Genomic DNA, 24,263 nt, shown 5'->3' on the forward strand with positions numbered 1-24,263 from the left:
TGTCCGTTGAATGAGTGTCTGTTAGCGCAGGTTGCACTGTATTTTTTAAATTAAAAAGGGAAATATTCTCTGTAATTTTCAGAAAAATATAAGTTCTGCATGTTTGTTAATTTTTAAATATGAACATAATTCTGTTGCTCAGTAATGAATTATGATTATCGAAAGAGTGGCCGGAGTTACCCCATGCTTTGGGGTAACTTGGCCGCCATAAAAATAACTCGAGAAATGAAGTTTTCTTCGATGTAGTGTTACTTTGGTCACCATCAATGGTTTTTAAAATCCTGCAGAATGCTCAGTATCAACAATCACAAACAAATTAAAACAATTTGTAGTGAAACAGATGTATAGTAGTCAAATTCACATTTTCCCCAAAGAAGAAACTATTTTATTTAGCCTAAGCATACAAGTATTGTATGATATTACAAATTACATGTTCCATTGTATAAATATTTGTAATGGTACAAAAGATAAGAAATAAAAGGTACAAAAATCATAAATCCCAATTGTATGGAGAAAAGGTCAGAAAAGAAGCAGTCTTCTAGACTCCTCATAATTCAGTTTTCTATATTAGAAAATATCTGGGCCATCAATAAAGTTCTTAAATGTGTATCGTCCATGTCAACTGATATCCGTTTATCATTGAAAATGGGAATATTCTTTCCCGTCCCTTTCGGGATAAACTTCCCAGTTTGTTATTGTGCCTTTATTCATCTCTTCTGAAGCATTCTTGAAGTAAACGGGATTGTAATTACAATACCTGCGGCCGTGTAATGTTTTCCTGTAAGTTCTTGGCATGGCCGAAGTCACCCTGAAAGAGGACAACTTTTATCACAAAACTATTCCCTGAAAAACCTATTTGAATAACATGCTTCAAATTGCGTTGATCAGTTAACAGACATACTTAAAATTTTGACCCCGTAAACCCCTGGAATGGAGAATCGAATGCTGGGGCTAGAGAACAGTTTTTCTGCTGTTACCACACGACAATAGTCAGGGCTGCGAAAAAAATTGTTTCACTCAACAGTGAGCCTGCCAATGTTCTTTGGACTAGTGTTCATAAAGCATTCTATTGTATGTACATTTTAGTTGCAAGTGGTTCATCTTTTTCAGTATAGGAGGCAGGAGAAAATGTGTTGCTGTTTGTCAGTGGCCACCACTTTGCGGTACATAACAATGCTTGCTTATGCTGCATTGACCTTTAATTTTGTTTCAAAATCCACTCCTTACCTTCAACTTTTCTTCACTACCAGTGTATATAGTACAATAGTAATTATTGCATTAATAATTATACTCTTATTTATATATATCTCGTTATCAAGTAAACGGAGTCTGGAGACTAGCTTCCAATGAGACAGTTTATAAAGAAATACAATCTGTGACTAGCACAAGGAAAAAGAAAAATCATTCTTAGGGCACAGTGGCGTATGCTGGGATCAAGACGTGGGCTAGCACTAGACTTAGGTTACCCCTTTTCGATAGTTTTAGTGAACGTGAAGCGTTTTGAGCTGCAGTCAATAGCTAACGGAGAAGCCTGGTTCACAAGCTACTGCCCTGGTCTCTGCCACTGCCAATACTCAACACCTGATCAGTTGAGATGGTAGCCCAAGATTTAGCAAATTGAAGTCTGGCTTTGTGGCTAAATGGATAGAATGCTTGCCTTTGGTCCGATGGCCCTGGTTCAATTTTCAGAATCAAGCCCCTCATACTGGTAATTCCCTTGCCTTGGGGACTGGGTGTTTGACTCCTTCACCTTTCATTTTATCCTCATTAGGTCACCACCAAGCCTATACAGATGCCATACATTATTATTATTATTATTATTATTATTATTATTATTATTATTATTATTATTACCATTATCATCGTCATTAGATAAAAATGTTTAATTTTACAGCGGTCATACCCATCATTCACAGGTTAATTAGCTTCCTCGGGAGATCAGTGGTGGTGTCACTCATGACGGGTTCGATTCCAACTAACAAAAGAGAACACTAAACCTGAAAGGATATATTTCATTTTAGCAGATCTACCTATAAAAATAAAACTATATTACTCCTATAACAGGAGCCCTGCAGTATCTTCCTAAAAGGACGTAGAAGGAAACAAGAGTGAAATACCAGCACTGTCATCTATAGAATTAAATTAGGATGAGATGAAGTATTTACAATGAGAAATGCATGGTTGATAGTTGGCAGTGGCGATCTGACAGACCGAAGCCTAGCACACCTATTCCCCCCCCCCGGTCCTATCAGGCATACAGCAACAAGCCACACAGGGTGAGTCGAGGGGAGAGGGATGAGTCTGGGCTGCAATATCAGTCTCCAAAGCCTTGTTCTCAGAAATACGTGGGACGTTTTTTCTCACTGCTTTCAAGGTTTGTAAATGGAACAAAGTGTCAGGTGCTTACATTATAATGTGCTTTAGATTTCAATCGTTCGCATTTGAGTTTTGGGCTTGGTAGCCCTCGGTATACGCCACTGTTAGGGCATCTAATACGGTCACCAGAAAATAGAATCAGTAGAAAAATAGAATTATAAGAGTAAGAATATTAGATGGATCACAGAACTTAGACATGAGTTACATATTAGAATATAAGATTTAAAATACAATACAAATACACTCGACATATTGAAAGATAAACACACTAGACTACAGACAAAAATCAAAGTGATTCCAGAAGCAGAAAGGATGAAACAGTATTGGGCTGACAAAAAGGAAAACCTCCATAAACCTTCAGTAAGTAGTAATGTTGGCCAAAAAATTAAAATATAAATATCTCGTTGCTCGCAATGAGAACCTCTTAATTCCACTCACGAGAAAACCACGTTTCTCCATTAGCCTTGTGAAGGTTTGCAGTGTTCCCGGAGGCCACAGAAGACTCCAATGGTCGAATACTTGGGCTATCATTAAGCACGAACAGTTTTTCAGACATTGCTCACCGCGCAGTTTTGGGCTTCTTCTGTAAACTTACTCCAAACGAGTTACGAGGTTTCCTTCGCTAAGCGACGATTATACACAAAACATTGTTACTGGGAACAGAATGGTGTAGGGGCTTAGCTTTTTGCCTGTCATCCTGGTGACTGTGGTTTGATTCCCGGTGTTGCTAAGGTGGAATTCTCAGTCGAATCTCATGGTATCAAGAAGGGCTTGTGACCCTAAATCCCTGCCACAATTCGTTCATGCCTCTGTGTGCATGGACCCTGAGCAAGTGGGATAAGCTGCAGGTGGGGTAGTTAAGATTATTTGGCAAATTTGTCACTTCTGGTATAATTGCAATATACTCGAAATTCGGGGGGGGGGGGTACGAAGGAAAAACAATTGTATTTTTGGGGTACACCAACCAAAAAGTTTGAATACCACTGAATTAAGACGCTTGTTTCGTCCTGTTTTAGGACATCCTCAGGTGTAATTCCTTATTATACTGTACATGAAACTTTTTAAAAACGCAGAAGATTCCATAAAACATTGCACAATTAACAGCACTTAAAGTATTCTTATTAAAGGGAATAGTAAAATGCTAGTGTCTTGCGACTCCTTGTTGTGAGATACTGTATCTTGTTCATGAGAAATTTTTGCTAGTTGCTTTACGTCGCACTGACACAGATAGGTCTTATGGCGACGATGGGACAGGGAAGGGCTAGGAGTGGGAAGGAAGCGTCCGTGGCCTTAATTAAAGTACAGCCCCAGCATTGCCTGGTGTGAAAATGGGAAACCACGGAAAACCATTTTCAGAGCTGCAGACAGTGGGGTTTGAACCTACTATCTCCTGAATACTGGATACTGGCCGCATTTAAGCGACTGCAGCTATCGAGCTGGGTAATTCATGAAACAGATTCTTGCTGAAAAAATGCACTTGTTAACTTAAAAATGGCTTTTCTACTTCAGAAATTGAGTTACTTAAGAATTATTGAGAAAGGTTTGTCGGTGATCCATTTGTTTTGAGTGGAGGTGGATTTCTTACTCTTGGACAAAACAAGACCATTGTTTACTTGAAGGAAATGGACAAATTCTGTATATTACCGTTATGCCCAAATCTGGAAAAAGGAGAAAATGAAGATGATAGTATGTAAATGTAAAAGGACAGGTTATCATGTGTAGTTAGATCTTAAATGTACTCGCCCTGTACCACTTCCCATAAGTCTCCACCACCTACTGTACTAACAGCTGCTTTCCGTCTAGTAGCATTGTATCTGTGTGCGACTGCGGGGCCTGCACGCACGGCATTATGTGGAGGGGAAACGAAGGGGCGGATGAGTGTTCCGTCTGTCAAGGAGGGGAATTAATGTAGAAACATAGTCGAGATTATTGTGGTGGTGGAAAGGTGGATTTTTATTTTATGTTTTGATTATCTCCATAGACCGATCAGCAGTTTGTGCAGTTGCATTATCTTGCATGAAGTAACAATAATTCCTTTCTTCCATCAGCTCTTGAAGGAATGGCCTGAGAATGAGGTCTATATCAGTCAGCATCTGTTTGTTAGTAGGCCCCATAATTCTGCAAGCATTTACTGTGCACCGAACTGCTATCTTTACTTGTGAAAATTTAAAATTGATAATTCCACCTTTACAATACTGTAATTGTTGTTATTGAAAAGAATACATTAGACTATATTCGTGATACATGTTTTGTCCTATGGAGAATCTTCACACATACAAACATTGAAAATAAGGTGAGAACATGTTGAAATAAGTAAATAAAAAGTATTTAAATCTTGTGACGCGGCGTGTTGGCGTCTTGTCAATCTTGAATGTTAAAATGGTGCAGCATGAACATACAGTAATGTGAAGCACAAAGTCCAGTTAAAATGCAGATTAAAATGTTGTTATATGCACAGAATTGTCCAATTATAAAACATGAGTGGCTATATGAATAAAATTATATGCATGTAGTGCATCAAATAGTGTGGTGATGTCACAGTAAAATATCTTCCTTAACTAGATGAAGGTGGAGTTATGCTGATGACGCAAGTTGAACTTTGTTTGTTGACAATATGGGCCTAAAAAAGAAAAATATGAATGAACTAAAGAAAAAATTCAATTGAAATGTGAACTGAGTGCCCATCTGGTCACTGACCACCTACGTCGACCGCTCCACCTCAAGTGTTAAAGCTAAATGAGCGACATCTGAGGAACGAAATTCAATTTCTTTATAGGAAAAAAGGCACGAACCTGGGAGAGGTGATACTCCCACGTGGCGCGTCTCAGGTCACGGATGGGGGGTCCTAGCCGGCTTGCCGGCGGACTTGAGGGAAATAAAATACCTCTCATGGACAAAACACACACCCCCTGTGGGTGGGGGAGGCAGACGAAGAATTTACCCATGGTATCCCCTGCCTGTCGTAAGAGGTGACTAAAAGGGGCGACCAAGGGATGCTCCGATTAGAACCATGAAACTACTTGGAATTAGTACCATCACGCAGGGAACACCAAGGGTTGCATTTCCTTGCGCATAGTACCACTCTGTTAGGTACACAGTAGGTTTGTGATCAGTAGCGACAGTTTGTAAATCAGGATGGGGGTCCTACAGCACCTGTGATTCATACGCCTATATGAGCGACACCATGGTTCTGCCTTACCTATGCTCCGTTCCCACTATGTGAGGAATTCCACAGGATAGTACGGGTCCCTGTGGTTAGTCCATTATTTGAGGAACACCATGGGTTTGCGTTGCCTGCAAACAGCGCTGCAGTGTGCAAAACACCATAGGTCTGTTACAAATGCGCATTACACTACCCGTGAATATTACCATAATCTGTGGAAAACCACGAGTCTCCGCTACTTTTGATTAGTACCGCAACATTACACATAGCATGGTTCTACTTTCTTAGCGATAAATACCATTATGAGGGGCTGACGACCTGGATTTTGGACCTGTTTCGACTATAGGCATAATAGATTCAGCATCGTGCTATAGAAGCAGTCCCTTGGTTGGTAATAAGATTTTGTGCCAGCTTCTGTGCATGTGAGGCACTATGGGTCGGATCCACTGATCGTTTTAAATTCATATCCATCCATTCATTCTTCGTCCTCATGCTTTGAATTCTGGTCAGTGGAGGATTTTGGAATTTTGTCATTTCATTCCGTCTCATTTCGTACCATTAGGGGCCGATGACCTCTATGTTAGGCCCCTTTAAACAACAAACATCAATAAATTTATAGGAAAAAAGCATTACTTAACACTCAGTTATGTGGCCCATCTTGCTGCTTCTTCCTCCATTGTCCCATTAGAATGGAATTCATTTCAAAATTATGTCAATGATAAAATTGCATAGCTACTTGTAGATAAACAGAACAAGTTAGTCAACAAAAGTAATACACTTAGCTGCAATAAAGAGAACTGATGCTGATTCTCCCTCTTCTATGGATCATAACAATTGGACTCATTTAACCATTCTTGCATTTCAAGAGCCTGTTATCAATCTTTCAAAGACCTGTTTTGATAAGTCTGAAATACATGTTGTGGAGAAAGGTCCCAAGTTCAACTGGCCCGTTCAATTCAAACTTGGACTCGATCACGATCACGGCGGAAGCTGAAAATGCAATACAAAAGTTACCGATAGAACCAAACGGAGACTAGATTTAATATTAAGAAAAAAATTTCTAATTTAATAAATAACAAAGATGGAGTTTCTTCACGTCATAACCAAATAATAGCTTCAGTGAAACAGAAAATTAAGGAGAATGGTTTGTGACTAAGGCGGACAAGAGGAATGCGATGGTCATTATGAATAAGGAATCGTACATACAGAACACCAAAACCTTTTTCACTGAGAATTCATTCAAAATTATAAAAAAAAAGATCCAACCAATATTATCCAGAGAAACTTAAAGCAACTTCTTAAATGATCTTTCATCCCCAGTGAAAGGGAATCTCAAAAACTTGTTAATATGAACCCTGGGTATTCAGACAGCTAGGGTACTACCAAAGGTGCATAAAGAGCACATGTCTTTAAGATCCATCATTTATATCAGAAATAGCCCTGTATACAGGATGTCTAGATTTATACACAAATTAAAAAAAAAAAATTACAGATTTGAGGAGAAACAGTCTATTAAGAATTCCAAAGGATTTTGTGATCGTACTAAAGATTTAAACATGCAATTGAACCAGAAGATGTATTCACTTCACGTCAATATGTTCCCGAATATTCCAGTGTCAAGAACGATCAACCTTGTAAAGAACAATCTACTTAGAGTAATTTAAGCGGGCAAGAGGTAGCAGATTTTATTAATATCTTGGAGTTCGTCACTGCTAACAATTACTTTACCTTTAATGGCCAGATATATAAACAGGAAGGCCTTCCCATGGGGGCTCCAGCTTTGGGAATTATGGTGGAAATTTATATGGATTTTCTTGAAAATAATAGAATCAACAACATTAAAGGAATAATATGCTGGTTGAGATATGTAGATGATACGTTTATAATAATCGATCACAGAATTAGGCCCTACTAATGGAGAGAGGAGGTATTAGAACAATTAAATGGTATGGATTCACAGATTAAATTTTCTTTCAAAAGTGAAAATAATAAAGCATTGAATTTTCTTAACATTACAATTATTAGTGACTCTAATAAACTTAGGTATAAAATATTCAGGAAACCCACTCAAACGGTGAATGTGATTAGACAAAATTCCACAAACCCTGCAACACATAAGAGGGCCTCCTTTTATAGTGTGATTTAGAGCTTATAATATACCCATGTCAGAAGTAGATGATAAAAATGAATTGGATACTATTTATTTTATAGCTACTGAGCTCGATAGCTGCAGTTGCTTAAGTGTGGCCAGTATCCAGTAATCGGGATATAGTAGGTTCGAACCTCACTGTCAGCAGCCCTGAAGATGGTTTTCTGTGGTTTCCCATTTTCACACCAGGCAAATGCCGGGGCTGTACCTTAATTAAGGCCATGGCTGCATCCTTCACATTCCTAGGCCTTTCCCATCCCTTCGTTGCCATAAGACATGTCGGTGCGATGTAAAGCAAATGGCAAAAAAATATTTTATAGCTAAAACTAAAAGCAACGGGTTCAACAGGCAATTTGTGGACAAAATTATTAGCAAAATTGAAGAAATCATTTTCCACATTAACCAAGGATATTAAAAAGATAGTTATGCCCTTTTCACCTATAGTTATGGTAAAATATATGAAATTATGACTGTTTTCAAGAAAATATGAATGTTTCTTTCAAGACAACAATATTGCTCATCTTTTCTATAATCAGCATACTATCAATAACTGAAATAGCAATTAGGAGTTTACAAATTAAAGTGCCAGCAGTGTTCTGCCAGTTATTGGAGAGACAGGCCACAATTTTAACATAAGGTATAATGAACATGTTCATCACCATCATCTTCCTAAACCATCTCCAGTTTCCTGGGGGTAGTATATGAGCCTCCTGCATCTCATCCTGTCCTTGTACCATTCTTCCTCCAACTTGTCCCAATCATGACCTCTCAGCAGTACATTGTTCTTAACTAAATCTATCCATTTCCTTTATGGCCTTCCCATGAGTTGTCTTCCTTCTACTTTTCTGTCAAATTCCTTCCTTGCAGTTCTGTTAACTGGCACCCTCTTCATGTGACCAAACCACTTCAGTCTTGATATCTGAATCTTGAGGAGAGAATCATCTATTCCTACTTCTCTAATTTTCTCCTAATCTGGATCATAGTGTGTAGGAATTTAATTTCAGCTGCCTGGAGTTTGGAATTATCTCTTGGTCAGTGTTATGGTTTTGAGACTGTATGTAAGAATTGGTGTATAACAGGACTTGTACAATGTCATTTTTGTTTTCATAGGTATTTGCTTATCCCACAGCAGGTGTCTTACCTGGTGGTAAAATTGTTGCCTTATTGATTCGATTGTTCACCTCATGTTTTGCTAGGTTGTCATTTGATAGAATGCTACCCAAGTATTTGAAAACTGGAATGCTGTCCAGTTGGGCTTCATTTAACATACCATTGGTTCTGTGATCAATTTTCTGAGCTTTCTATATTGTATGCCTTCACATTTAGTTTTCTTTCATCTCTGTGATATTAGGAAGTCTTATAAAATTATTTATAGCATAGACTGTAGTTCCTTATTCTCAGAGGGGCTGATAACCTTCAATCTTAGGCCCCTTAAACCAACAAGCATCATCTTATTCTCAGACTTTACATACATATTTTCATTTAGATTCTGTTTACCCATTTTCTTGTGTCTTGGTGTTGATATTGACTTACCGGTAGCAACAAAAATACAAATTCATGAATATTTCTGTGATCATAGCTGGTATGGTAACAATGTATGACATAAATGATAGGAAATTTAATACTATATAGCCTAACTTCAGTTATGTAGTATTTATTGATAGGACCACTAATAACAAATATTTGAAAATTACATTTTAGGCCTTCTCCTAACCTACCATTTCAGTCAGTGTGAATAAAATTATTTATTGCCTAGATTATAGTGACTTATTCCCTGACTTTGCATAGTGATTTTCATTAAATTCTCTTCAGCCTTTTTATTGTGATGTGTGTACATACATACATACATACATACATACAGACAGACAGACAGACAGACAGAAATTATGGAAAATTAAAAAGTGAATTTCCTTGTTACTGTGGAAATGACTGATACAGAAATGTCATCCTTTCTAAATTCTGAGAAATATACAGACAAAACTCTTATTTTATATATATATATAAAAATGATGTATAGAAAAATAGAGTACATGTACAGTGAACTGAAAAACAATTTTTATAAGGACAAATACAGGATGTTGATCTTTCTTGCCAGTTAGGCGCTGTTGTCAGGTACTGCAATGTCACTTTCATCTTAATTAAATTGAAATACCGTAACAAATGTAGTTCAACCTATTCAATACAACTAAATAAGAAATGTGGTGTTACATTCCTATTTTAATTATAAGCGGGAGAGGTACTGGTTTCGACCCCAATCTGGGTCATCAGCTGAATAAAATGCAAAAAACAATGCATAGGTAAATAAGAAATTAAAGAATGAGTCTTTAACAAAAACAGTTGAAGAAGCAATATAAGAAAATGGGGATAGGCACTGCACGATTTTAAATCGTAAAATCTAGAAGTAGGTCAGTCACTTAAGGCGCGATCTTCTGAATAGTAGCACAACACACCAAAGTTCGGCACTGTCTCAAAATGTTTACGAGAAGCGGAGAACAGTTAAGTGAGCCAGCCTGCATATACTATCAGGTGCGAAGTTGCAATACAATTTAGTAAATATGAAGTCCCAGAATTGTGTAGAAGTCAAAGACGAGTTGCTTGATTGAAGCAAATTGCTAGCTCCTGAAGATCAGCACAACATATTCAATGTCTGGCACTGTGCTTTCAAATGCTGACGGAACTTGGTGAATAGCTTAGTGATACTGTCTCTGATCTTCAGGAGCTAGCAGTTTGCTTCAATCAAGTGACTCGTCTTAGACTTCTACACAATTCTGGGATTTCATATTTACTAAATTGTATTGTGACTTTGCGCCTGATATATGCAGACTGGCTCACTTAACTGTTCTCTGCTTCTCGTAAACATTTTGAGACAGTGCTGAACTTTGTGTGTGTTGTGCTACTATACAGAAGATCATGCCTTAAGTGACTGACCTACTTCTAGATTTTATGATTTAAAATTGTGCAGTGCCTATCTCCATTTTCTTATACTGCTTCAACTGTTTTTGTTAAAGACTAATTCTTTAATTCTTATTTACCTATGCATTGTTTTTTGCATTTTATTTGGCTGATGACCCAGATTGGGGTTGAAATTGGTACTGCTCCTGCTTATAATTAAATAGGAATGTAACACCACATTTATTTACTTGTATTGAATAGGTTGAACTATGTTATTTGTTATTTCAATTTAATTGTGATACAGTTCCATATGGAACATCATGAACATTTTTTATCTTTAAAATTTCAAACTGTCATCTTAGTTTGGAATATTGTTGGAATTAGCACTTCATAGAACATCTGAGCATTGGGATTGACCAAAAACTGTTTTGTGTGTTAAGTCCTTCACCTTTCTTTCTGTTTTTAGAAGCACAAAAGCTTTATTGTAACTTCAAAAATGTCTTTGTGTAAGATAAAAATTGCCAGATGTTAGTCAGTTTTCACTATTCTGATTGGTCTTCCAGGCATAGGGCATTTTGGTTTGTACAACTGTGACAAAAGCTCTGTCCAGCTATGAAAGTTGACTTCAGTACCACACAGTACAGTTACTTTGTCCTGAAGTGTTGTTGCACTATGATATAATGATGCGAGTCCATTTCTAGCAAAACAAACACTTTCTTGGCTCCTGTTGCCAACTTGTCTCACTATGCACTGCTGCTGTGCTCTTGTGGCAGAAATCTGAAGTGAGACTTCAGCAGACCAAGACTTTTTGAGATTTTCTACATGACTGAGTTTTGTAATGTCAATTCATGGAGCTACAGTGAATATATGAAATTGCTTCAATCATTTGTAATAACCCTGTAATTGTTGTGGACCTTCTATCACCTGTTTCAATTTGATCCAGAAGGTTTCAGACATTCTGTATACTGGATGTCCACAATTAAACTGTTGGTAGCTGGGCTGGCCTGCCCCATGGTGTAGGGATAGTGTGGCTGCCTCTTACCGAGAGGTCCTGGGTTCGATTCCCGGTCAGGTCACGGATTTTTACCTAGATCTGAGGGCTGGTTGGAGGTCCACTCAGCCTACATGATTAGAATTGAGCTGTCTGATGGTGAGATAGTGGCCCTGGTCTTGAAAGCCAAGAATGACAGGATTTGTTGTGCTGACCACATGATGCCTTGTAATCTGCAGTCCTTTGGGCTGAGCAGTGGTTACTTGGTAGGCCTTCAAGGGTTGAGTGGCTCAGATGGTTGAGGTGGTCTTCTGATCCCAACTTTGCAGGTTTGATCCTGGCTCAGTCTGGTGGGATTTGAAGATGCTCAGATATGTCAGCCTTGTGCCTGTAGATTTACTGGCATGTAAAAACTCCTGTGGGACTAAATTCTGGCACCTTGATGTCTCTGAAAACTAAAATAGTAGTTAGTGGGATGTAAAGTCAATGACATTATTATTATTATTATTATTATTATTATTATTATTAAACTGACTGTTCAGCATGAAACAGCACAGACTGTAAGTAAGTGTCTGAAATTTTGTAATTAATGTTAACTAAGCAATGTGTTAATGAATAATGCGACAAAAATTACTAGTACTGTGTCTTCCCACCAGGTGCAAAATATGGTGCTTTAATGATTGGTAGGGTTGTAGAAAAAGGCAGGAAAATTCACACAAGAAAATGGTGATTCTGGCATGTTTAGGATTTATGGTTACAAACACTGTTTGCCTGCAACATATCTGGTGAAATCAGAGACATGTTGAATGCTAGCCTTTAGTTTTGGCAGAGACTGGATATGTCCCTGATATCCCCACAGCCAGAAGAGACATGGATTTAGGTTGGGGGATATTGAAGATTGTGCATCTGGAAAATACCCAGAGATGATGCCCAGAAGTTTCTTGCAGTAAACTTTTCTTCTTGTGAGTGATATTTGGTGTTGCACAAGGAGGTCCTGTGAGGGGTTATCTCTTCAAAGAGAAATGGACCAAGAATGAATGAACTTATAAAACTACACCAGTCATGTAAGCTGAATGCAATTGCTGTTCCTATAACAACCAAGGAACTGACAACGGAACTCCACCGAAAGAACTTTCTAACGTCATGAGTTACGAAAAATTGCGTGTTGCGAATGCTTGAAGTGCCATATTTTTACCTATTGCATGACTGGAAACAAATAATTTTTGTGGCATAAATTATTGTGAGTGCATTGCTTACTTAGCATATCTATGAAATTTCAGATTCTTATGATCATTACAGCCTGTGCTGTGTTCTGAATACAGTTTAACTATGGTCACCTGGTACTATTACACAAATCTTTGTCAATTCAACACCACAGTTGTATGTTAGTTAATCCAGAGGGGGTTCCACACTACTGTTTTGCTGCCTTTAGTGTTAGCAGTTACTGGCATGTTCCCCATTCAACTAATAGACAGGATATACTTTTTGTCAAATTATATAACACTGTTTAACATCTGGGGAAAAATAAACTGACAACTTGGAGAATGGGTGCAAACATTTATTAGGCTTAGTGATAATGTTTAATGTAGTAATAAACTGTATTAAGGAAAACTGCATGTATTAAAAAAAAAAAAAATCACTCCCCAGTTTCAGGAATTAGGGGATTGGAGTAATTTCTTCTAGAAGATCTGTGCCTAATGCTGGGGACCTTAGGTAGTTGATTGCAGAGGTTTTTAACTGGGTAATGGATGTGCCACATCTCTGTACAGCAGTCAATATTTGAGTGAAAATTCTGTTGGATACCATGACATGTGCCACTTGACTAGTAGGGCCCATGAGAGTTGGGAGTCTGACTTTTAGTGCCACTGGTGAGAAAAAGTTGACTAACTCTGCTCATATGGTCTGTTGGTATGGCAACAATAACAGTTGCACATTTAAGGAAGCTATTGCCATGTGGGTTGGCCAGCTGTGTTAGTTGTTGCTGGTTTATGTAATTATTTACATGTTTGTTTTCTGAATATTATTATTATTATTTTTTTTTTTTTAAGTTAATCAGTGGCTACTCTCTATTTGTGATTTAACATGTGCATTTATTGAAGTTGTCACTTCAGTGATTCTATAATCTATGTACTTTATTGGCACTGATGTGTTCTGCCTTAAATGCTGGAATTATTAGTATAAACTTAGGATTGGGTCAGAGTTTATTGAATTCCATTAAGCCTACATATTTGATTATATGCTGCAGATGGAGGTAAGTATGACAATGCAGCATACTTTGTAGTTACTGCTTTTACTGCTCAAATGTCAGACTCCAGCTCTTGTGGGCCAAACTATAAATGAACCTTGACAGATTTCTCATTGGTGTGATTGGATGTATACTGAATTATATACAAAGTAATATTCCAGCTTAAGGGATTCATTTTCAAATATATTTTCTTTGTTTGCAGTTGCTGAGTGCTGTATTTTCCTGTACTACATGGATTAGATGAAGATTTCCTATGGCAGATAGAAAATTGTTCAGCAACCAAGAAAAGAAAATAGTGACTTAATGTTGCTTTAATGAAGATAAGTAGTATTGCAAGAAAGTTTAGGGACACATTGTTCTTATTACCATGTGAAATAACAGTGCATTTTAACTGTTAACATTGGGGAAAAAAGTGGGGTTTTTTGGCCCAAAGTAGACTTCATGATGACCTTTATTACTGTATTATTTGCAGTAAATTTTATAATTTATTATTTTGACACTTAAATGCAAAATAAAGAGTAATTGTGGATCAGTTTTTAGTTATTGCTGGATTTTTTGTAATGTATTATATTTTAATTTGGTAAGGATTTCTCTTCAAAAATTTTGTAAATGGCTGAACATTTTCAGTTTCTAGATGAGGGTAGAGGACATTAACTTTTTTAATGGAAATATACTGTTTTGTGCACATAGCCTTAACATAAATTCAGCACTGTGATTATTCTGAAAATCAGAAAAGTACTTAGATAAAATATGATGTATTCAAACATGCTTCATTTGCCATTGTATTTTTGTGAAATACTTGTCTGATTTTCAAAATACTCATGGTATTTAATTTGTAATATTTGTATGTTTAAGGCTATGTGTAGTTCCATTTAAGAAAACAATGTTAGTGCCAATAGGAAACTGGGAAGAGTATCTTGAATAATTCATGAGTTATTTGAGGTGGACAACTTAGCTGAATAATCCTATGTTCCACATTTTTTTTTTAGCATCCCAGTATCTTATACTGTTTCTGGGATTGTCTCTTGAAATGTGCTTCATAATGCCAGAGTTGCAAATAGGACATTTGTGGTTTTGTTATTCTGTTCACTAATTGTGACCTGTTTGTAATAGGAATCTTGCAATTGTTTCCTTCCTATATTTGCTACTGTAACTGTCAGTTTTCCTATATTTAGAGAAAGTTATTTTGTATGGTAATCTTGATTATCAATGTATTATTGAATCACTGAGAAAATGATTTAATAAATGATAGAAAGAACAAAGTGCTTTTTTAATACATATTGCTCCTTATACTTTCCTTTTCATGTAATGAAGTTGTAATTGATCAGTATTGCATCAAGAACACCTTGGGCTCAGGTGCATATATTGAAATAAATAAAAAAAAAGATTTAACACTTCAGGTTTTCCATTCCGAATACACAGAAATTATTGAAATTTGGACTTAGTTTTTTTTCTTCATTTATTTTTTCACAATATTGCATCAAAAATAAAAAAATTAATTACAAAATTTCTGAAAAACTACAAAAAATTAAGTGAATTTTGCTATAAAAATTGCATTTTGAGCAGAAAAACAGCTTAAAAATATACCCCTAAGTCCAACACCTCATTTCAAGTGTCCAGGTTCAGCGTCGAAACTTTTATGAATCACAGACTTTCCTGTTCAAAAAAAAAAAATCTGAAAATCAATATTACTAAGTACACCCAATACAGCACTGCTATTGCACAAGGAAAGAGCACTCTTACCTCCCCCACTTGTGCAATAGCAGTACTCTATACATATCATCGAAGCACCTACGAAAACTACTGTGTGATGTCCAAGAGTTCTTTAAAGCAACTCTCTGTATTGAACCGTTAAGATTTTGTTATCTCAAGTGAAAAGATTTCACACGGGTGTTTTCGCAGGTGCAACGATAAGCTGCTGTCGTTATTAAAACATCAGACGTAGCAATACTGCCAACAATTGGAAGTGTGTATGTAAATATAATGCATACAATTGCCTACTATGAAAATTCTCGGCCTGTTTCCAGTCATTCGACAGTCACGAATGCAGCCCGCAGCGAGGGCACGAACCGTGCCGGCTGCCAAAGCCGGTCGCACTACTCTGGGGCAATGATTAATGACTGACGGATGAAATATTAATGTGTGTTGCTGGAATGAAAGATAAGGAAAATCGGAGAGAAAACTGTCCTGCCTCTGATTTGTCCAGCACAAATCTCACATGGAGTGACAAAGATTTGAACCACTGAACGCAGCGGCGAGTCTCCTCCTGAGTCACTGAGGTTTTATAATTGCCTATTAGTGAAGGAATAATCTTGCAGAATATTTGATTAACAACCCTATTTTTATCACAGTTTAAAATGGCACCATTATTTCTTTGGTTTTGTTGGCACGAGATAATGAAAGGGCATGTGTTTATCATCCCTTCAAGTAAGTCGTAAGAGACTAATTATCTCGTTCAAGTAGGCCTCATCTTTGCTAGTGTTCTAACATCGCACAAATACAGTGAAGGTTTTCGGCGACACAAAGATTTGCCTGGTGTGAAAATGGGAAATGCCTGAAAACCATTTTTAGAGCTGCCCCGAACTTGCTATCTCCCAAATGCAAACTCACAGCTACGCAGTCCTAACCCCACAGCCAACTTGCTTGGTTAGAGTAGGTCTCTTGTAGTCTTAAATGCTGAAAGACTGCACTATTCAGACAAGCTTCCTGGGAGGTCCAAAGATTACATTTACGAACACGAAGTAAATTAATAAAGTTTTTACGATCATTTCTCGAAATAGCCTGCCTGGTGGCCGTGATCGTTAAGGCATCAAGCCTATATGCTCTGACACCGTGGAGAGCCAGTTTGAGTCACACTGGTCACCATCAGAATGTTGGCCAGTAGGAGAGGTGGTGGTATACAATTTCTAATCACTAGATTATGTGCCAAAAGCCTGGATTAAATTGTAAACCTCTCTGCAGTGTTCATATGGAGTGAGGGCATATGACACGAGTGATTCGCCCGTCAGATGGAGATGTTGAGCCTCGAATAGGCCGCTCGGTGCTACTGAACAAAAAGTAGGCTACGTGCAAGCACCGCGTTTCACCCCTCTCCCTTCCTATCACATCATTCATTTCATCTCACTAGCTACTCTTATGAGGTTGACGTCGGGAAGAGCACCCGTTCGTAAAAACTCCCTTCATACCCGACTACGTAAAGAAACTGGGCAAGGATTGGACATACATGTTAACTGAACCAAGATTTGTAAGTTCTTAAGCTCATTAACTTTAGGTTCAGATTATCTGTACCATTTTCAATAACAACTGTTCAACACTTCCATGAGTTGGCAATACTACTGGATAAAAAAATCACAAACCATTTCTAACAAGTAAGGACAACTTTCTGATCACTGACTAGTGCGACAAATTGGTAAACCCTCATTATATTCAGATTTACACTATCAATTAACCATCGCTGATCAGCAATTAGGGTTTCTTTAAAGAAATGCAAAGAATTTGAAAAATTATTGAACATATTCCAATCCCTAACGCTCCTCTCTACACTAAGAGTCCAAATAACGAAGGTGAAATTTCAACAATAAATAGCTCTCTTTTAAAAAAAAAAAAAACTTTGAAACATGATCCTCCAGGGAATGTACAAATAAAATGTTGATAATTACATGACAACTACGAGATCTCTAAGTTTTACATGATATTCTAACATCCTACATGCACTGGCCACCCGTGCCTTAGTGGGGAGTCACTTTGACACCATACCTAATATACAGACACAATTTTTTTTTTTTTTCAGTACAAGCCTGCAAAAATTAAACGGGAAATACAACATGCTCTACTAAACATTTTGAGATAGGAACGTAGTATCTGAGAAACCAGCTTAAACGTGTTATTTTATTTACATCTAGCTTTACAGTACGATATCACTGACAAACCTAAGTTTATGAATAGCTTTGTACCCTAAAATAAAGTGACAGCCATCAACTTCAATGCAAGCACGATATTCACCTACAAGATAACTGCATACCCTTTCAAATCGCAGACAAATACAATCCTGGTAATGAATTACATGCCTGTCTTACGTCGCACCGACACAGACAGGTCTTATGGTGACAGCCCTAATTAAGGTACAGTATCAGCATTTGCCTAGTATCAAAGTGGGATAAAACGGGAAACCATCAGTGGGGTTCGAACCCAGTATCTCACAGCTGGATGGTCAACTTGCTCGGTCACTGTATTTGTACCACCTTCAAAAGAAGTACAGTAAAGTATTGAATTTTCATGTAGATTTATTTATTTTGATCAGTCAATGCAATCATGAACTCGATAGATTCAATTCTAAAATGTGATACCTTCACAAGCCAACAGCGCAGTTAGACAAGTGACAAGCATTTTACTTAATGTTATTATTACTGTTTTTGTGGTGCTTCCATGGCTCAGGCGGGAGCGCGCCGGCCTCTCACCGCTGGGTTCTGTGGTTCAAATCCCAGACTTCGGCAGCAGGCACAATTCCTATCCTTGCTGCTAAATGCAGGCTTCATTCATTCCATTCCTGACCCGGTCGAATGACTGGAAACAGGCTGTGGATTTAGTGAACACCCAATTTTCTGACCACTGGAAATAATATAAAGCTAAATACATGTAAAACGTTGCTGTAAATAATCCAGAAAAAAGTGATAGACATATTTAACCCCTTTCTCTTCAGACCTTAGGTTTCCTATCTCAAAATGTTCAGCAGAGCATCCCCTATTTCCTGTTTAATTTTTGCAAGCATTTAGAAAAATCTAATTGAATGTTGTCAACATTTTTCAACACAGATCCACAAACTGCATTTCCTTTCTCCTGACATATTCTGTAGACTGTTATGATTGGATTCAACATCATCCAGTCGCTTTGATAATTCTGCAATTAAAAAAAAAAAAAACTTCTCTCCATTTCTGAGATACTCATGTAATATGGGCACAAGGTGGACTACAGCGAAACAAGTCACACCTGAAGATCAAAACCAGTGACATTGTTTGCCACGATATGTTTACACCTACAAGTAAACTGACCACTTCGAAACCAAAAAGAAATCAATCATCCATCAATGATCTGCATTTAAGGCTGTCGCCCAGGTGGCAGATTCCCTATCAACTGTTTACCTAGCCTTTTCATTTAACATTTTATTTGATAAATTACTCCAATCCTTACTCCTGTCCTATAAACAAATATTTGACCCAATTTGTCCTCTTGAATTCAAACTTTATCTTCATATTGTGATCTTTCCTATTTTTAGTACAGCTCCGCTAAAGTTTAAAAAAAAATATAGAACCTCAAGCCTTGAGACAAGATCAAGGCAATATCATCTGTAAAATAATATACACTCTAACCAAAGAGCTAAATGAGAGAGAAAATAAATAAATTAGCCAAAGACTTTGTTCGTACTTCCTTGGGGATCGAATATAATAAATGTATTTGTGTAACAAAGCAGTCCACGGTTAACATTCTACATACACACACTCCTTCAAGAAGGTTGTCCATACTTGCTTCAAAATGATAAAATTCTCTTGAATACCTTCATTACAATGTAGTAACATGAGGAAATGTTAGACATACCATTGTAACAAACAAATAAATCAAGAGAACTTGAAGGACTGGAAGGAAAAAAAACTGAAAGAAAGTCTGAAACCAGTCAGCATAAAGCACAGACAGAGATTTCTCAAGTTACTCTTCCAACCAGGTTTTAACTACATAAACTCAATTGATTATTCTGTTTCCAAATCAAATTTTCTTAAAGCATAATTCCTTATTATTTGCAGAGCTAACAACAAGGAATTAAACCAGTTTCTCAGAGACCCAGGAATATATCTATATTCCAGAGGTAGCTCCTTTCGTCTCAAATTTATGATTTGGACAGGCCTGTGATATCCTAAAACAGTGCTTTCATTATTATTTGTTGAGTGATAACAGGACTGTTCAACATGAGACTCATCCTATCAAATTATACTGCATCATTGTATGAGAAAAATAACATCGTTTGGCTTCCCAGAACTGGTCTCAAAATCAGTCACTTCAAAATATTCCTACAGAAAGCTATTTGCTACTTATATCTGCAGTGAAAACATCTAACTCATTTCATGTTACTTGAAATCATCGCTCATTTCTTTTCCTCTTCTGAATTCATCTTTCTATCAGCATTTCTAAGTCACAGTCATTTGGTCTCTTTTTAGATATCCTATCACACACATCATTCAGTGGGTTGATCGACATTCAAGAACTAGGATATCCCTTTAAGACTTAATGTTTCCTCGTTCAGCACTAATTTGGACGTCATTACAACCTTCTATATAAATAGAAGACTACAGCTACAAGCAGAAGCCATGTACAATCAACCAGTGTCAATCAGACATGCAATCTTACGTGCCTCAGCACAACAGTCTAGATGTTCCGCAGACTATTTTAAGTTAAAGTGAGGCTGTCGCTTTATTTTAATTAGACATCAAGATTTTAAGCCAACATATCTCTCTTGCTCAGTCCCATATGACCTCTTTAAACAGATATTCCACCATTACGTGTTTCATTCTTGGTTGTTTTTTTTTAAATCTTGTTTTGATTTACTGAAGATGATCATTACACTGATTGAAACTAGTCCAAAAACCTTTGGATGAGTTAATGCTAATTAATGTATTGATTAGGTGAAATTAAAATTATTTTTTGCAAATACAGTAGACATTACCAAATCTGTTCACCGATTGCAACAGGGCTTAATGACGTTGGGTATATTGTTCATGTGGAGCTCCATGGTCTATCTGATAAAAGAAGTACACGCTGTACAGACATCAGTACATAAAAAACCGCTGATGGATCTCCGTACATTATCAATCCAACAATCATATTTGAATCTGATACCGACCAGCCTATGGAACTGCACTAAGAGGAAAAAAAAAAGAGTGCACAATCCAACTGTACCCCATTGCTTTGAAAGACAGAAAAGCAAGAGGACTGACTTTATCGGATGCATGGTTGGCACAAGAAGAACCATAACATCCTTTAAAATTACCTTTTGCAAAGCTTGCATATCCCTAAGAGTACAGGGTCTCTCTTATACCCAGACCGTCCAGCGGCATTTCTACTCTCCGAGACCTAAGCAGCTGTACGGGAGGTGCGCACGTAGTTCTTGACCTTGTAAGGCGCGTGCACACGTTCGACCTAGCATCAATAGCCAGTCTGAATGTCAGCTGTTAACATGGTGAGACAGTTATCATTGCAACACCGTATTTTCGTACGTAAAAGTTATTTTAAGTACAAGTCAGCTCGACGGGAACGCTATGCATTTCTTTAGCAATTTCCTGGTGAAGTGCCACCTTCATGAACACAGATTCATGTAATTGCAAATAAATTTGAAACTACTGGATCAGTGCTCAAAAAATGTGCGCCCGCGAACAGTTTTAACAGAGGAAAAGCTAGATGACATTTGTCCGAATCTTGAACTGTCCACCGAATAAATGACTCACAAAATTAGCACAACAAGTAGGGGTTTCGGTTTCTTTTGCACACAGAGCTACAAGGCTGTTACGCATCAAACCGTACAGGTTTACATTGGCCCATTGTTTTAAACCTGCTGATCTAGCCATAAGAGTGAGTGGTATCTTGCAACACTGAATGATCGTTTATTCGACCCACAGCTTGTGTTCTTTACGGGTGAGGCCTGGCTTCATCTTAATGGTCGTGTGAACAGTTATAACTCTCGCTACTGGTGTGCAGAAAATCCTAATGGTGTTGATAAAGTCCCTCATTATGAAGGATGACACTTCCAGCATCTTTTATAAGGTAAGATTTCATGTAAGATTGTGTACACACTTAAAGCAGGGCTAAGGCAGCTGCTGCAGCGCAGAGTACAAACAGCGTGCGCTCAGTCTAGGTTTAGAAGAGAGACTCTGAATTGTGAAGAAAGTAGCCCTTGCAACCCTTAAAGGATATATTGCAATACTTGGGCACCACTTATACCAACAACGTCTTCTTCCATTGCAAGCCACAAGAGGTGATACTTTCATTACCGGATATAAATGTGAAACTTTCTGCAGCTTTAGCTATGTTAAAAAGACGGATTTGTGAATGTACTTTTAAACTGCAATGTTTCATTTATATTATATATGGAGTTAATACACTTTGTCCAATGTAGGAGCCCTTGCTTTTAGTATATTCCCAGAAATCTTATCAATTCCAGCTGCTTTTCTAGTTTTTAACTTTTACACCTTTTTGTAAATATCCTTGTTATCAGATAAATGCACTTCCTCTACCTGGATATTAGATATCCTTACATCCCACTATCTTTACATACTGCAGACTGAGCACTTCTGCTTTTTGTCCTTCACAGATTAACTTAGTTACCATTTGTTGGCCATGCTTTCCGTCATTCACATTTCTCTCCCAGATAACATTTGAGATCATCCGAGACAATCCAGTCCCTTTCTGTGTCATTCCCCACAAAGCTGACTATTTCATCAAATAACTCTGCATCAGCATCACCCCAAAAGCAACAAGTTGCCTATTAATTTTAGAGATGAACCTTACATCTAGAATTTCATGTTTCTCATCCTTAACTTTTTTTGTAGCTTACAAATTCTTCTTTCACTAGCATGCATACTCCCCACCCCATCTCCTACTGAATCTCTCCTGTCTTTATGATAAACTCTCCAGTTCTGGGATAACATTTTTTGCATCCAAAATATCCTGGAAGGTTTAATGACAATGACTTTATGTTAATGAGCCTGTTTTCTACACATCACCTGTCTTCAAGAATTATTTGTCACATGAAAAGTCAACATTATAGCTCTCCGTTATTCCTGACCAACTGCAAACATCAATAACAACCAAGCACTGTTACAAGAATCACAGGCCGTTAACAGTCAATTTAATAAAATACAATGAACAAGTACTCACCATAATTTTCAAACTTCACCAATCTGGAGGTTCCAAGTCCGTTCTGTTGGCAAATGAGAGAAGACTTGCTGACCTATAACCCAAGAAATATTAGTTAGGCCTCTCAGATATGATAAAAAATCCAAGTAAGGGTTTTTCACTCTGTTCTGCAGATTTAAGTACAGTCGAAACCGTTTATTGTGACATCACTTTTAAGGACATATTGAATATAATGGCGAAATCTAACGGTCCTGTCTAAATCCTTTTAGCACTGTATTTTAAGAAAATTGCTTGGCACGACATAACTTAATTATGACATATTGTATAAACCAGCGTATTTTTATCACATTTTCAGAAAAATGTGTTGAATGTAATGTCCAATGTTTTGCTGTGTTATGCGTTTGCAGATTGCTGACAACTATGTAAAGTTTATTTTCAAACTCTTGTTTTCAGTAGATTGTTGATAACAAATACACCTATCTGTTAAATAGTCAAGGCAAGCATCACTACGAAAATGTGGCAAGAGAAAGACAAATAATATGGCAATAGCAAAATGGGGAAACAAACTACTAAAAAGGAACTGTGTCAGCGCTGCACCAAGCTCCTTTCAAGGTAACGGGAAATCCGTCTCCGCACCCACAGACATTGCCTCAGCCTTCAGTGAAAAATGTAAACAGAATTTCTCCCAGATACAATCAGCTGGGGACATGTATATAACACTCCTCCCTCTCTCAAGCCTCTACTTCTCGGATGTTTGAAGAGGATTCGACCCTATGGGGCGAGTGGTCCTGATGAAATACCCAGCTGTACACTCCGTGACTGTGCTGAGTCGGCGGCAGCATCTCTCTGCGACTTCACTGTGGATCATTGCCTCAAGATTGGAAGAGTGCTGATGTAGTTTCACGTAGACTGCTTGGATTTTGACCAAACCCCGCATGAATGACTTGTTAAAATTAGGACAGATGAATATCAGGAGAAGTGTACTGGCATGGTTGCGGTCATTTCTCGAGGGTCAAACTCACCGTGTTGTGTTTGATGGGGTTCGATCTTCGACCATTAAAGTAACTTCTTACAAAATTGTACAAAACTTTTATTCCGTCTAGTCAATACTATACATTTTACATCCAATTAAATTGAGAGTTCACACATATATAGACATACTGTATGTATGATGCATTAAAAATGTAGGAAACACAAAAAATGAAATGTTAGTTAAAGACTTTTTTAAAACATGATGAAAGTTAAAAAACTGTGAAATGTTGATCGTTAAAACAGTCTTGCGCTGGAAGTCTTTCTGTTTCAATGCTTTTTGTTGTCCTTTGGTGTGGTTCAACTGGTATCTGTATACTGCTGGCTTAGTTTTTGTGTTCCGACCTGGCCTGATCTACATAAGCATAACTGAAGTTGAACAGTCTGATTTTAGTCTGTAAAACGGATAATACAAATCAAATTAATGTTGGAAATTGGTGACTAGCAGGAACACCATGTAGATTAAGTTCTGAAGAACGAAAATTAACTTACGTTATACTCCCCGCTTGTATCACCCATG

General features: G+C 37.4%; 1 long non-coding RNA gene across 1 annotated transcript in view; it reads right to left on the minus strand.

Moving 5' to 3' along the window:
• Positions 1 to 1,822: 1,822 nt before the first annotated feature.
• The window catches only part of LOC137502952 (uncharacterized), a 35,699-nt gene continuing 13,258 nt past the window's right edge, over positions 1,823 to 24,263 (minus strand). Inside the window, exons 4-5 of the long non-coding RNA XR_011018946.1 lie at positions 22,736 to 22,808; positions 1,823 to 6,529 (exon numbers count right to left, since the gene is read on the minus strand). This is a non-coding gene — a long non-coding RNA (uncharacterized lncRNA). The remainder of the gene's footprint in view (positions 6,530 to 22,735; positions 22,809 to 24,263) is intronic.

This window comes from Anabrus simplex, chromosome 13 (genome assembly GCF_040414725.1).
Source record: "Anabrus simplex isolate iqAnaSimp1 chromosome 13, ASM4041472v1, whole genome shotgun sequence".
NCBI classification, from domain to species: Eukaryota; Metazoa; Arthropoda; class Insecta; order Orthoptera; family Tettigoniidae; genus Anabrus; species Anabrus simplex.